The 17,022-nt window shown below is 40.3% G+C and overlaps 1 pseudogene; it reads right to left on the reverse strand.

Annotated features, from left to right (window-relative positions):
- Positions 1–358: 358 nt before the first annotated feature.
- On the reverse strand, positions 359–2,155 carry LOC138363519 (DNA-directed RNA polymerase II subunit RPB2-like; annotated as a pseudogene).
- Between the last annotated feature and the right edge of the window lie 14,867 nt (positions 2,156–17,022).

A 17,022-nucleotide genomic window follows, 5' to 3' on the forward strand; every position in this document is an offset into this window, starting at 1 on the left:
TTCTTAAGCCTATGAAATAATACAGGGTACAATACACCAATATTAAATAGTAAATACAAAAACAAGTACAGTACCATTCTGTATAATAATGTACAAAAGGATGTACTGTACTTTACTCCATTACAAAGAAAACGCCATGTAAGAGTTTGCTAACTTTAATACCGTAAGCCACTGAAATAAATATTTTTCTCATAAATCTAAAAAATATGCAAACTGTACTGTATAATTTTGTGTACAGTACCACTGTACTGTATAATTTTGTGTACAGTACCACTGTACTGTATAATTTTGTGTACAGTACCACTGTACTGGATAATTTTGTGTACAGTACCACTGTACTGGATAATTTTGTGTACAGTACCACTGTACTGGATAATTTTGTGTACAGTACCACTGTACTGTACCATGCCTTACTGTACTGTACTTCCAAAATTAAAACATGTTCACTTCATCACCATCATCCTGGGAGCAATGTTCATCGTAATCAATTCTTGGAAAAGTAATTGACATGCATAGGGACATAGGGAAGACGCATCTGGGATATCTGAGTTTAATTGCGGCATCCCTTACATTCAAAGGCATTGTTGCGTACAGTAGCAATAAGATCACACAAGTTGCACACATGAACAGAATATGGGTCACTGACTTCAGACAAACGCACACGGAGAAACTGTGCGGTGCCATGAGCAATCTGGCAATCTCGTTCCATCTCACCGAATTGCAAGCTACCTTCCCTTGCACGACCTCCCATAGGCTACATAACCAAGACCTGCACAGGCCACCTTGCACGGGAAGGGATTTTATCATCTACCATATGCTTCAAACGATGATAATATGTAGGAGTCAAGAAAATCTGAGCATTCATCTTCCGTCCAGTGTGACCACAATACATAATCTCATTGCCTCTTAATTGGTAGTCATACCCTTGTAACAAATTGTATTTTTCTGTACATTCACGGCATCACTGAAGGGCGTAGCATCACCAATTTCACCCTTGTTGGCACCAAGCTTTCCTCGTAAAGCTTCAATTAAATGGCCAATTGTCATTCGGGAAAGAATGGCATGAGGATTAATAATGGTGTCAGGAGTTATACCTTCTGCTGTAAAAGGCATATCCTCCACCCTGTACTGAATACTACAGATACCTTTTTGTCCACGACGGGAGGCAAATTAATCACCAATCTGGGGAATGCGTACAGACCTTACACGTATCTTGATAAAATGATCACCATCTACGTTCACAGTCAGCATGACATGGTCCACAATGCCAGTTTCCGAGCCCCTCAAAAATACACTGGCATCTCTCTTCCTGAACCGTCTTGTATGACCATCTAATTCATCCTCATTTTCTGGCAGTGATGGTTTTGCCCAGTTACCCGTGGCCAGAGAATATCGCAGTCCATCAGAAATCAACTAAGGCTTAACTGCAACATCCAACCCATACTCTTGACCTTTATCTAAGAGTTTCTGAGCGTGCATACGAACTTCTTTCATTAAGTTCCGGAATAATCCTCGGGAAAGTAAGGTCATGAGAGGACCGGCCAAATCTAGCCACTTGTTTCTATAGTGATCATGATCATCTAACTCTCGTCGACCTAAAGCGGCAAGCAAAAGCCAGTGAACCATGTACTCTAGAATGTATGCCTTCTTTGTCTCACAAAAATCTGATACACCAACGTGAGGTAACATTTCTTTCTGCAAATCTCACGGGCATATTTATGCGCTTCTCTTTTGTTACACCAAGTCGAATACCGAGTAAACCAATAAAGTTCAATGCAACATTCTGCTCCTGAATTACAAAGGCTTCGTCCAGAGATGGCTTTACCATTTCCATCATCTCAGGATCATCAAAATCATAGATGATATGTTCAAAAATATCTCGATCTGCTACAAAGCCCAAAGCACGAAACACAATAAACAAAGCAGATTTATTAGCACTACTTCCACCCCTAGCTATTATAATGATCCAAAGAGTGGGTACAGGTCGTGCAGAGTGCTCAATACACGAGCGCGTTTCGCACTTGTAAGCATATTTACTTTCCTTCATACTGGACACGTACACGGTGTTTGTCGCCATCTTCTCCTGGGCAATCAGCATTTTCTCTGAGCCGTTGATAATGAATTAAGGATCAAGAGGGCATTCGTTAACTTCGTGAAGTTATACAGGAGTATAACATATACCTGTGTATAACATAAAAGAAGTATGCATATTTAGGTTGCAGTAGGTTGTGAACTGAGGAGTGAGCAGCAAACTAGTATGTGAGATTTTTTCTACGCCTACCTCCCTTAGGAGGTGGACTACAAGTTTAAAGGCTGCTCACGGCAGTTAAGCATGAGTCCAATAGAAAAAGGAAAAGTGGGAGCAAACCGCCAGGCCTCCACCACCAGGGGTGAAAACCTGTCCACAATAGGCCGCTGGCTCCTCCTAGTTAAACAGGACGTTAAAACTAATAAAGGGTAACCGACGGGTTCTCACAATCAAATATTTATATTTGATGTGGCTCTATGAATTGGAATTCGAATTCCCAAGAACAGCCGTCATATCAAGATCACATCAACATTTAATCGTAATATGCAGAAATATGGTGGAATAATATGGTTGAAGGGATGACAACAAAGACCGTTTTCTATAACATAACAATTCATTAATAACAAGAGACTAACTACTACATTACCGAGTTTACGTTACGTTAATGTCCATCCAGTGGCACGATAACAAACAGCTAAATAGCAACCCTTGCTGTGCGGCTGCATACTGAACTAACCTGAACACAGGTGTGCCCACTGATGACGCAATATTGCAAATCAAAGAAAAATATCACAGACTAAGTTACACCACAGCGAATGGTTACGTTATTGTCCATCAAGTGGCATTTGCAACACAGCTATTCAACAGCCCCTTGAGAAGTGACAGCAGGCTCCATCTTGCTGACACTTCGGGCTGACATGATGAACTAACTGAACAAATGAAGGATATCCACTGAAGACACAAGCATGCAATCAATAGTGTCTCGGTTTCCCTGACAGCTACTATAATCACAAGCATAGGGGTCCTCTCGCCCACCAGGAGAGACCCACGTAACTAGGCGGGTAGTCCAACAGTGACTCCCCCTATCACAACCCAGTGTGAACACTCTTTGCAACTCCCTACAAGAAGTTGCACTGAAAACAGTAACAAAGACAGGCAAGGCGGGATTCTGGGACACAGCTCCACAAATCCCTAGATGACTCTACTCTCGTCACCAGACGACAACCAGAAGTAATTTCCTTAAGTGATTAATTACGTTAATTGACTGATCGCAGCAGTCAGCAACAAATTACTACGGTAATCACAACCAATTGTCTCACACTAGACAACAACATGATGGTACTCTACGTTAAATCCTCAACACTTGTTTCTCTCAATACAAGTCATCTCTGTTAACAATAACTCAAACTCTTATATTACATCACACTTGACTCCTTGCAAGTATTCAGTGAGTAATTCTTAATTAAGGTCAAACGGACCACTAATTACATCCCCATTGAGTTACGTTAACTAAGCCTACCCTAACTTGGTAGCTTCTCAACAGTGTGTGTAAAAAAATTACTAGTGAGTGTTAATTACGCTAATTAACTCCGAGCAATTAATTAACTGTCACCAGGACTGATAATTAATCATCCATAAATACGTCTCACTCCGCACTGCCTAAGCAGGTCTCATCAAACACTGTGAATTCACGGGAAAGGAGTTAATTACCCCGAATTAACTTGAGTGCCATTAATCCATTGTCCTCAGACAGGATATGATTAATACAACGATTTATGCTAGCTCCATGACCTCGCTTTACCGAGTCATCTGAGCCCTCCAGACGTTAATTACTCCACGTATTAACATGAGCCACTAATTGCTATACCCCAGAAAGGTCATAAGTCTCGAGCAAATTCCGTTAACACAAATACTGACAGACTCTGACAGATCCTCTCCCACTATGTGAATTCATGATGAGAAGGCTAATTACATAATTAGCTAGAGTGGTCAATTAGTTGTCACTCGGACAATTAATTGCTCCCGAGACGTATCTCACTCAAGCTCAACGCTGTTCTCTCATAACAGCCCTCACTCACTCCACAATAAGTGTGCACCCCTTATCCAGTTAACTACCCCTTACTTAATTAACTCACTGAATCCTTAAGTCCTCAACACAACTTAAAGAAACAACGTAACCCCAGTGTTACATAGGTCACACTACAATGGCATGCAACAACACAAATGCACTGCCCACATACGGTTGCGGCTACTGCAACTCGTTAATTACTGTGCCCACACAATAATGACACCCGGTTGTGCAACAACAAGAGTATTCCAATATTACTGCCCCCCCTATTCTTGCAACCGTTGCAAAGGACTACTGTGAACACACACTTACCTCAGCAAGGCAATTAACCAATCAACTGCCTGCTCTCATTAAATACTGTGAATTCCCCTGAATAATCCTAGAGGTCCCTTAAACCCTCAACACAGCTCCCAGGGCAATAATATCGTATAAACTGATAACAACACTGCACAACCCTGCAACATAATGATGCCGTCAGCATACCCCACATGCTAATGACATCATTAAGCAATCAGTCAGCAATCACATGTACTGACTCACCACACAATACAGTACATAAAACATGCAAATGAACACATAGGAATGGCATTCACATAATCAATGAAAATTATATTATCAGGTGAATGTAACTCCAACTACACAGACCTCAGGGTACCCACTGACATCCCTGCAACCTGGCCTGCCTACCTCTAATGATACAATTTATATGCGGTACTCTATGGCATTAATCAAGTCTGAACGATTATATAGAATCGACAGGCTGGATCACTTATATGGTAAATCTCTACACTGACCTGTACATACTCGAGTCAGTCTACACACTTATATATATATACTATATGTATCTACAGTGTGGTACCGTGTACAACATCTATCTCCGGGTACTCTCAACCAGTCACGTGGACGTGCTACAGACAGCTCTCTCTCAGCTGCTTCCCTAGCCTGGCGGGGCTATGAGACAACTCTTACCGGGAATTTCAACCAGTACTCATCACACTGTACACAATGATAATTGTACTCACGTCTACACCTATTCATCAATCCTTTCTCTGGCTGTCAACACTTAGCTTGCTACTCGTGCATCGACAAGATGTGGCCCTAGGCTGTCCCAGGAAAGTGGATAAGTGGCCCAAAGGGGTGGCCAATGCATGTGGCCCACAGCGCCCCTCCCAATCTCTGGGGGGGAGGGGGGGGTAGCCGGCGCGCGGGTGGCCTGGGGTAGCCGGCAGGCGGGGTGGCCGGGCCGGGCCTTGGTGGCCTGGGGGTGGCCCCCGGGCATACACACGTGGATGGGGAATCACCAACAACTCAATCAAACCAGAGCCTGCCTTGCTCTACACTGGGGTGACAATGGCCGGCGGCGTCACCACCGGGCGGACCAACAGGGTGGAATTCAAAGTCCCACAGGGGCCTGTAATCTCACCACAATTACACTGCCCTGATTCCACCAATTGTCCATCAACACTAGACAGGTTATTTGAACCACCTGTTACACCATGAGGCTCTGCCAGCTGCTTCATGGGTGCCCACTGTCTCTGAGGCTATTTTACTGGTCCTTCTGTACCTCATCGGCCTCAAATTTCACGAAAATATGGCCTAGACACAACCCGGGATGGCAGGAGTGCCATCCCTGCTGGACAACATTATAACGTCCGCGATTAACGGGGGTGGAGGGGGGGGGGGAGACTCCCTCCTCCACCCAGCTACGTGCTCGTCCACCTGCTACCAAGCTCAAACTGACGATTTCGCGGGCTAAGGAAACTCAAAATGCCCATACCTCCGCCCCTACTTTGTCTTGACCAAGTAGGGGCGGAGTGCCATCTTCAGCATGAAGATGGCACTGTTCCCTCGTGCTGCTTCCAATCACAGCTGTTCGCGCCAAAACACAGCTCGGAGCAGACATGCCTACCCCAATCACAGGCCTCACTCACCCTCAGGCGTCCCGTGACGTCAAAAGGAGGGGAAGGCCTAAAGACAAGGGGCGCACTGTCTCACATGGTGGGGGAGGGGGGGCAACGGTCACCCCACTTTCCCCCCCCACCTCTAACGGCTTGAGAGTGAAGTACCTCACATACCACTTCACTCTCACCTCTCATCCTATTTCACAGAAACAGGAAAATTTCTGTAATTCTCTCTACAGAGCAATCACAGACCTCTAACCAGTCCCAAACAACAGTCTTTAACATAAGCTTTCATTCAACTCCCCACAAGTATATGTTAGTTTGAAAGCACCAGTTTCTAGAGTCCCTAGAGCGACTAGCCTAATCTAGAAACTAGGAAAACTAGCTGAGGGAATCTAGATTCCCTCACATAGTACGATTATAGGATGAAGACTAAAGGGGAATATTGGGCTGCTACCAACTGATAAGCAGCCTAAGGAGTTGCATAGTAATATAACTATTCTTGTATATGTGTGTATTAAATGTCTCATATGTTGGCTGGTTTTTACTCTAGTTCTGATGAGGCTTCCTGGCAAGTGAGAGAGAGAAAGACACGGCTATAACTTGGGTGATAGTGGACTATAACTAACTAAGGGGGGATTGAGAGATCATCCCACAGTAAGGAGAGTGCTGGGAATCACGGCTTCTTGAGAGCGGGTGTGTACTCATGACAACTAGGCAGTGTGACCCGTACCCCTGTATAAAGGTGCCGTTGAACCCCCTCTCCCTGAACCAGACGCTTACCACTGTGATCCCCCAAATAATTGCAAGCCCTCCTGTGTCCATTGCTGGTCGACTGACGGTAGCAGAAGTGTGGCTGTCGTGGTCGGTCATTTATCTGTCAGGGAGTGGTTGGGTTCCTCTGTTCGACGATAAGATAGTATCAGGAGGGGTCAAATAACCAAGATTCATTGTACAAAACACCCAACACCCCCCACACGCTCTGATACTGAATAAAATGTTATCGTGGTGCACTAAACAATGCTCTCAAGATATTATATCCAATGATCTCATGGTACTGTATAATTTGTTCTAATAGTGTTGTATACAATGTTCTTAGTTTAAGGTGGTGTATGCAGTGTTCTCGTGGAGCTGTATACAGTGTTTCCAATGTGCTGTATACAATGCTTTCAAGGTGATGTATACAATATTCTCAAAGTGCTGAATACAATGTTGTCAAGGTGCTGTATATAATTCTCAAGGTGCAGGATACAATGTTCTCAAAGTGATGGATGAAATGTTCTCATGGAGCTGTGTACAATGTTAACAAGGTGTTGACCACAGTGTTCCTAAGGTGTTGGAAATTTCCAACACCGAATACAACACTGTTGTATTCTCATTACTTATTACTAACTCTACTAATTATTGTAGTAAGTACAATTAACACCACGTAGAATTCTCATGTACTAATAATTTCATCTGTGCAGTAGGCTAGAATTCTCACGTCACTTGACGCCAGTATTGCGTCAGATTTCATTACAATAAACACATTATATCCAATGTATCTGAGAATTAAATTCGATTCTCTATAACCAAGGCATTCTGTGTGATAATTAATTACAGATAAATTGACCTCCAACTAAAAGCCGAATAGAGCGTTAGAGTCATAGCGGTTATCTAGTAATAAAAGTTAACGTCACGAGTGAATGCCATGGAGAGACATTAATTCCTCTCCCTTATATGTTTACTATCACTAAATTGGCAAATAATAATATTTCCCTCTTCTAAATAATAAACCAGTCCAGTCTCCAACATTTCAAGCATAAATGCGAGAAATACTAATATTCATGACAATAATTTGTCTAATGAACGCGAGACGCGGCGTGGGTGAGGAGGCACGCCAGTACACGTGGATGGAAGCTCTCGAGCAGACCTGTCCTCATCGTGCTCATGAGGAGACGCCATTACCCAGTCATCAGGGTAGACGTTATCCATCCTCAGATGAAAGTCGCCACTGTGAGGCATGAACAACCTTGCAGATAATATCTTCAACTGGTGTCGGTGTAACATAAGGAACCTTTTTAATCTGGTTCTTGACTACACGTGACCGGCCAGTGAAGCGCGCCATTATCCAGGATAGGGTGAAGCCAGAGCCTGGGACGCGAATTTCGGCAATCTTAAAACTTATACAGTGCCCATATTAGCTAAGTATCTTCTCCTTATTTCATGCATCCGGTAAGGTGTAGTGTAGTAGCTGGGTGATTGACCGTGACGACGTATACCAACACCAAACCACAGGTCATTACTTATTATCGCCTGTAAATCTTAATTTCTTGAACATAGAGATTCAGTAGTTTAATTAGTTGCTACTGTAAATATTTGGTTTGCAGCACGTGAGAAGAATTCTCCCTGCCGCCTTCTCCCATGTTAATCCATCCCACTCGTCAACCAGCCGAGCCCAGGGAATTAGAGGAAGCGTCGTGGCTTACTCAAAGGAATCGTCATTAAGCTAAGATTCCTTTGTATTCATTTATTAAATTTCTGAAATTGCTTACATGCAGAATTCCTTTGGATTAACATGTGTTTATTGTGACCATCATTATTATACTTATAATCTATGTTCCCATTCATGGTAATGACATTGGTTTCACTATAATTCATAGGATTAGATTATTATAATTTGGATTAGTGAATGAACCACACTAGTTCCTGGACGTACTGCGTTCCAGTAATAACCCCCCAATGTAGGTGTTTGAGGGTTTGATTCATTTAATTATACAGCCCATTAGTTATTTCTATGATCATATTCTCTAGTATTTTATCCATAGTTACTGGGTTCATCTAGGAATTATCTAATGATCTGAAATTCTCAGTTTCCCTCTTTACTATAAAAGCGGGTGGTCCTTCGTAATTTAATTTACTACATTAATATTTAAATAATCAGATTCAAGCCCCAAATGTCCCACATAAGGTCCTGAACAAAGAATTCATAAGGTGCTGTGTGCAATGTTCTGAAGGTGCTGAACACAGTGTTCTCAAGGTGCTGTGTACAATGTTCTCAATGCGCTGTATTCAGTGATCTCAATGAGCTGTATTATTTTTTTTTGAGATATATACAAGAGTTGTTACATTCTTGTACAGCCACTAGTATGCGTAGCATTTCGGGCAGGTCCTTGGAATACGATCCCCGCCGCGAAGAATCGTTGTTACAACCAAGTACACATTTCACTGTTGAGTTAAACAGAGGCTACAGTTAAGGATTTGCGCCCAGTAAATCTTCCCCAGCCAGGATACGATATTTATATTTATACAGTATATATATATATTACAGGATATTTAATGTTCTCAAGGCGCTGTATATTATATTCTCAACGTGCGGTACATAATGTTCTCAAGATCCTGTATACAATATTCTTAAGATGTTATATACAATGTTCTCAAGGCGCTATATACAATATGTTCTCAAGGTGCTGTATACAATGTTCTTAAGGTGCGGTATGCAATGTTCTCAAGGTGCTGTATACAATGTTATCAAAGTGCTGTATACAATATTCTCAAGGTGCTGTATACAATGTTTTTAAGGTGCTGTATACAATTTTTCAAGGAGCAAGATACAATGTTTTCATAATGTTGTATGCAATATTCTCAGGGTTATGAATATAATGTTTTAAAAGGGCTGAATATAACGTTCTCAAGGTGGATAATACAATGTTCTCAGGGTGCTGTATACACTGTTCTCAAGGAGCTGAATATAATGTTCTCAACGTGGAGAATACAATGTTCAAATAATGCTAAGTAAAATGTTCTCATAGAGATGAATACATCGTTCCTAAGGCGCTGCATACAATGTTAGCATTGTGGAGAATACAATGTTCTCATTGTGCTGGTATTCGGTGTTCTCATAAAGTTGTATAAAACGTTCAATATTAATACAATAATAACACCTGAATACAAGGTGTTGTATACAATAGTGCTGTATACAATGTTCTCAAGGTGATGAAAACAATGTTCTCAAGGTGATGAATACAATGTTCTCAAGGTTCTACATACATTGTTCTCAAGGAACCGTATGCAATAGTCTCAAAGTGCTGTTTTAAAGAGTTATCAAGGTTCTGTATACAGAGTTCTCAAGGTGTTCTATAGAATGTTCACAAGATGTTGTATACAACATTCTCAAGGCAGCATCACCGACCACGACAGCATCATTCTATACATCCTAAGGGGGATGTATAGAATGTTCATAAGGTTTTGTATACAATGTTCTCAAGGTACTGTATTGAATGTTCCCAAGGTGTTGCATAGTTCTCAAAGTGCCGTATAGAATGTTTTCAAGGTACTGAATACAATATTCTCAGGGAGCTTTTTATTAAATGTTCTCAAGGTGCTGTATACAATGTTCTCAAGGTTCTGTATACAGTTTACTCAAGGTACTGAATACAATGTTCCCAAGGTGCTGAGTATATTGTTCTCAAAAATGGAGAATACAATGTTCTCATGGTGCTGTATACAATGTTTTCATAGAGTTGAGTTCCTACGGTGATGTATACTTCGTTCCTAAGGTGATATATACAATGTTCTCATGGTGAAAAATACAATGTTCTCAAGATGTTGATACAATGTTCACAAAGTGCTGTATCCAGAGTTCTCAAGGTTCTGTATACAATGTTCCCAAGGTGCTGTATACAATGTTCTCAAAGTGCTGTATACAGAGTTCTCAAGGTGCTGTGTACAATGTTCTCAAGATGCTGTATACATTGTTCTCAAGATGCTGTATACAATGTTCTCCAGGTGGGTGCTGAATTCATTGTTCTCAAGGTGACTTAAACAATGTTCTCAAGGTGCTGTATAAAATGTTCTCAAGATGCTGTATACAATGTTCTTAAGGTGCTGTGTACAGAGATCATCAGGTTCTGTATACGATGATCTCAAGTTTTTGCATACATTGCTTTCAAGGTGCCGTATGCAATGTTATCATGAGGTTATCTTGAGATAGTTTCGGGGCTTTAGTGTCCCCGCGGCCCGGTCCTTCACCAGGCCTCCACCCCCAGGACGCAGCCCGTGACAGCTGACTAACACCCAGGTACCTATTTTACTGCTAGGTAACAGGGGAATAGGGTGAAAGAAACTCTGCCCATTGTTACTCGCCGGCGCCCGGGATCGAACTCGGGACCACAAGAGCACAAGTCCAGTATGCTGTCCGTTCGGCTGACCGGCTCCCATAGGTGCTGTATACAGAGTTCTTAAGGTTCTGTAAATTATGATCTCTAAATGCTATATACAATGTTCTCAGTTTTCTGTATACAATGTTGTCAATGTGCTGTATACAATGTTCTCAATGTGCTGAATACAATGTTTTCAACGTTTTGTATGCAATGTTCTCAACATGCTGTATATACTGTTCTCATGGTGATGTAAATAATTTTTTTAGGCTGTGAACACAATGTTTTCATTGCGCTGTATAAAAAGTTCTCATGAAGCTGTATACAATGTTCTCAAGGTGCTGTGTACAATGTTCTCAAGGTCCTGTATATAGAGTTCTCATGGTTCTGTATACAATGTTCTCAAGGCACTGTATAGAATGTTCTGAAAGTGCTGTCTACAATGTTCTAAAGGTGCTTTATACATTATTCTCAAGATACTGTATACAATGTTCTCAAGGTTGGGTATGCAATGTTCTCAAGTTGCTGTATTTAGAGTTCTCAAGGTTATGTATACAATTCTCTCAAGATGTTGTATAGAATGTTCTCAGGGTGTTATATACACTGTTCTCAAAGTGCAGTATACAATGTTCTCGAGGTGCAGTATACAATGTTCTCAAAGTGATGTATAGAATGTTCTCAAGGTTTCCTATACAATGTTCACAAGGTGCTGTATTCAATTTTCTCAAGGTGCAGTATACAATGTTCTCGAGGTGCAGTATACAATGTTATCAAAGTGATGTAAAGAATGTTCTCAAAGTTTTCTATACAATGTTCACAAGGTGCTGCATTTAATTTTCCCAAGGTGCTGTATTCGGAGTTCTTCAGGTTCTGTATACAATGATCTCAAGGTTCTGCATAGATTGTTCTCAAGATTCCGTATGTAATGTTCTTAGGGTGATGTATACAGATTTCTCAAGGTTCTGTATACAATGTGCTCAATGTAGTGTATACAATGTTCTCAAGATACTGTATAGAATGTTTTCGTGGTGCTGAATACAATGTCCTCAATGTTCTGAATATTCTGTTCTCATGGTGCTTTGTACAATGTTCTCAAGGTGCAGTAAACAATGCTTTCAAGGTGCTGAATTCCACGTCCTCAACGTGCTGTATATACTGTTTTCATGGTGCTCTATACAATGTTCCCCAAGGTGGAGAAATTTTTTTTTATGGTTTTGTATGCAATGTTCTCATAGAGTTGAATACATATTTCCTAAGGCGCTGTATTCAATGTGCTCAACGTGCTTTATACAAAATTCTTATGATGCTGTATACAGCGTTCTACTGGCTCTATATACAATGTTCTTAAGGTTCTGCATACATAGTTCTCAAGGCTCTGAATAGAATGTTCTCAAGATGCTGTATAGAATGTTCTCAATGAATTGAATACAATGTCCTGAAAATGCTGTTTATTCATTGTTCTCAAGGTGCTGTATACAATGTTCTCAAGGTGCAGTTTACAATGTTTTCAAGGAGCTGTATGATATGCTCTCAGGGTGCTGTATACAATGTTCCCCAAGGTGCTAAAATATAATGTTCTAAAGGTGCGGTATACAGTTTGCTCAAGATGCTGAATACAATGTTCTCAAGGTGCTGAGTATATTGTGTTGAAAAGTGGAGTATACAATGTTCTCATGGTGCTGAATACAATGTTCTCATGGTGCTGTATACAATGTTCTCATGGTGCTGTATACAATGTTTTGAATGTACCGTTTACAATGTTTTCAAAGTGCTGAATACAATGTTCTCAATGTTCAGTACACAATATTCTCATGGTGCTGTATACAATGTTTTCAAGTGGCAGTATATAATGCTTTTAAGGTGCTGAATTCAATGTTCTCAAGGAGCTGTATACAAACCTCTCAACATGCTGAATATACTGTTCTCATGTGCTGTAAACAATTTTTTCAGGCTGTGTATACAACGTTTTCATTGCGCTGTATACAAAGTTCTCATGGAGCTGTATACATTGGTCTAAAGGTGCTGTTTACAATGTTCTCAAGGTGCTGTAAAGAATATTCTCAAGGTTCGGCAAACATTATTTTCAAGGTGCCGTATGGCATGTTCTCAAGGTGCCGTATGGCATGTTCTCAAGGTGTTGCATACAATGTTCTCAAAGTATTGTATACAATGTTTTTTAGGTGCTGTATAAAATGTACTCAAAGTATTCTCTGCAATGTTTTCAAGATTCTCTATACAATGTTCTCAAGGTGATGAATATAATTTTTTCAAGTTGGAGATTACATTGTTCTCATGGTGCTAAATAGAGTGTTCTCATAGAGTTCAAAACATCGTTCCTAAGGGGGATGTATACAATGTTCTCATGGTAGAGAATACAATGTTCTCATGGTGGAGAATACAATGTTCTCATTGTGCTGTATTCAATGTTCTCATAGATTTGTATACAACGTTCGTAAGGTGCTGAAAACAATATTCTCATGGTGCTGTATACAATGTTGTCAATGTGCTGTATACAATGTTGTCAATGTGCTGTATACAATGTTCTCAAGGTGTTGAAAACAATGTTCTCAATTTGTTGTATACAATGTTCTCAAGGTGCTATATACAATGTTCACAAGATTCTGTATTCAATGATCTCAAGGTGCTGTATAGAATGTTCTAAACGCTTGTATACAATGTTCTCAAGGTGCCATATGCAATGTTTTTACGATACTGGATACAATGTTCTCAAGTTGATGTATACAATGTTCTCTAGGTTCTGTATACAATGTTCTCAAGGTGCTGTATAGAATGCTCTCAAGGTGTTGTATGCAATGTTCTCAAGGTGCTGTCTACAATGTTTCCAAGGTGCTGTATACTGCACTGTATAGAATGCTCCCAAGGTGTTGTATACAATGTTCACAAGGTGCTTTATACAATGTTCTCAAGTTGCCGTATACAATGCTTTCAACGTGATGTATACAATATTCGGAAAGTGCTGTAAACAATGCTTTCAACGTGATGTATACAATATTCGGAAGGTGCTGTAAACAATGTTCTCATTGTGCTGTATACAGAGTTCACCAGGATCTGTATACGATGTTCACATCGTTTTGCATACATTGTTCTCAAGGTGCCGTATGTAATGTTCTACAGGTGCTGTATACAGAGTTCTCAAGGTGCTATATACAATGTTCCCAAGGTGCCGTATACAATGTTCTCAATTTACTGTTTACAATGTTCTAAATGTGCTGAATGCAATGTTCTCAAAGATCTGCGTATATTGTTCTTAAGGTGCCGTATGTAATAATCTGAAAGTGCTGTATACAAAGTCCTCAAGGTTCTGTATATAGCGTTCTCAAGGTGATGTATATAGTGTTCTCAAGGTGATGTATATAATGTTCTCAAGGTGATGTATACAATGTTCTCAAGGTGCAGTATACAATGCTTTCAAGATTCTGAATTCAATGTTTTGAAGGTGCTGAATACAACGTTCTCAACGTGCTGTATATACTGTTCTCATGGTGCTGTACAATGTTATCAGGGTGTGTGTATACAATGTTTTCATTGCACTGTATGCAATAATCTCATGAAGCTGTATACAATGTTCTCAAGGTGCTGATCACAATGTTCTCAAGATGCTGTTTACAATGTTCTCAAAGTGTTGCATACAATGTCCTCAGGGTGCTGTATGCAATGTCCTCTAGGTGCTGTATACAGAGTTCGCAAGGTACTGTATACAATGTTCTTAAAGTGCTGTATAAAATGTTCTCAAGGTTCTGTCTATAATGTTCTCTAGGTGCTGTATACAATGTTCACCATGTTCTGTACAATGTTCTCAAGGTGCTGAATATAATGTTCTCAAGGTGGAGAATGCAATGTTCTCATGGTGCTGAATACAATGTTCTCATAGAGTTCAATACATCGTTCCTAAGGTGATATATTCAATGTTCTCATGGTGGAGAATAAAATGTTCTCATTGTGCTGTATTCAATGTTCTCATTGAGTTGTATACAAAGTTCTTAAGTGGGCTTAACACCAAAAAATGCAATAAATGAAAACTGGTTCGATTTTCATAAATTTTTTCGGGTAGTTATATATGAAATTGGCTTCAACTGGTCCAAGTCGCAATATCGTAGCATAAATAGGAAGGGGTAAACAAATATTGAATTATATGTCAAAAAATTTCCAAAATGTTCAAAAGTTAACATCAAACACAAGTGTCAACTGAAATCATGTTTATGACTCAGAGCAATCACAATAGCTTATAATAAAGTATTTTAATAATTAGTTTTATGCCAATTTTTTTCCACAAAAGCTAAAATTTAAAAAAAAAAAAAAAATTTATCTCATATTTTTTATCTGCCGATTTGCTTGAAACTTAAACACCTTACAAAACGTAAGCCTATCTGTAAGGGTGCAAATTTGATGTCAACCTTAACCACACAATTTTCTCAGGTGGCAGAATCTTTGACCTCATTTATTGTCAAGTAACATAAAATTGTTCCCTTCTTTTTTTCCATTTACATGAAATTTACACCTTATATGTAGAATTTACATCACAACACTCTACATTAAACATTTTTTTCTAAGTTCATTTATTGATTTTATAAATATTTGCAAACATGATATAATGGCATATATTTTTGGAGAAATTTGACTACTTGTATTAGTAAAACTAAACATAATTTGGTTAATCCTTCTGATGCAAATCCTTTGATATATGCTAATGTGATAGACGAGCGTCATAAAAATGATTTCATTTCAAACTTGCGGTTTTAGATCCTTATTGAAAATGTCTAAAACTCATTGCAAAAAAATATATTCTCCCTTTTTATTTAGGCTGCGACACTGAAACTTGGATCAACTGCCGCCCGTTTTATATATAACTAGGTAAAAAAGATTGTTCTCAAGGTGTTGTATAGAATGTTCTCAAGGTGTTGCATACAATGTTCTCAAGGTGTTGTATACAATGTTCTCAAGGTGCTGTATACAATGTGCTGAAGGTTCTGCTTACATTGTTCTCAAGGTGCTGTATGCAATGTTCTCATGGTTCAGTATACAGAGTTTTCCAGGTACTGTATACAATGTTCTCAGGAGGCAGAATACAATGATCTCAAAGTTCTGCTTACGTTATTCTCAAAGTGCCGTATGCAATGTTCTCATGGTCGAGGACCGGGGAGCCGGTCGGCCGAGCGGACAGCACGCTGGACTTGTGATCCTGTGGTCCTGGGTTCGATCCCAGGCGCCGGCTAGAAACATTGGGCAGAGTTTCTTTCACCCTATGCCCCTGTTACCTAGCAGTAAAATAGGTACCTAGGAGTTAGTCAGCTGTCACGGGCTGCTTTCTGGGGGTGGAGGCCTGGTCGAGGTCCGGGCCGAGGGGACACTAAAGAAAACCCCCCGAAATCATCTCAAGATAACCTCAAGATGGTGTTGTAAAGAATGTTTTTAATATGTTGAATACAATGTTCTCAAGATGCTGTATGCAATGTTGTCAAGGTGCGGTATACAATGTCTTCTTGGAGATGTATACAATGTTTTAAAGGTGCTGTACAAAATGTTTTCAAGATGCTGTATGCAATCTTCTCATGGTGCTGTTTACAATGTTCTCAAAGTGCCGCTTACAATGTTCTCAAGGTACTGTATACAAAGTTCTTATGGTTCACAATACAATGTTCTCAGCGTGCTTCTTGAGGTTATCTTGAGATGATTTCGGGGCTTTATTTTCCCCGTGGCCCGGTCCTCGACCAGCCCTCCACCCCCAGGAAGCAATCCGTGACAGCTGACTAACACCCAGGTACCTATTTTACTGCTAGGTAACAGGGGCATAGGGTGAAAGAAACTCTGCCCATTATTTCTCCCCGGCGCCCGGGATCGAACCCGGGACAACAGGATCACAAGTCC

The sequence above is a fragment of the Procambarus clarkii genome, chromosome 11, assembly GCF_040958095.1.
Source record: "Procambarus clarkii isolate CNS0578487 chromosome 11, FALCON_Pclarkii_2.0, whole genome shotgun sequence".
Lineage (NCBI taxonomy): Eukaryota > Metazoa > Arthropoda > Malacostraca > Decapoda > Cambaridae > Procambarus > Procambarus clarkii.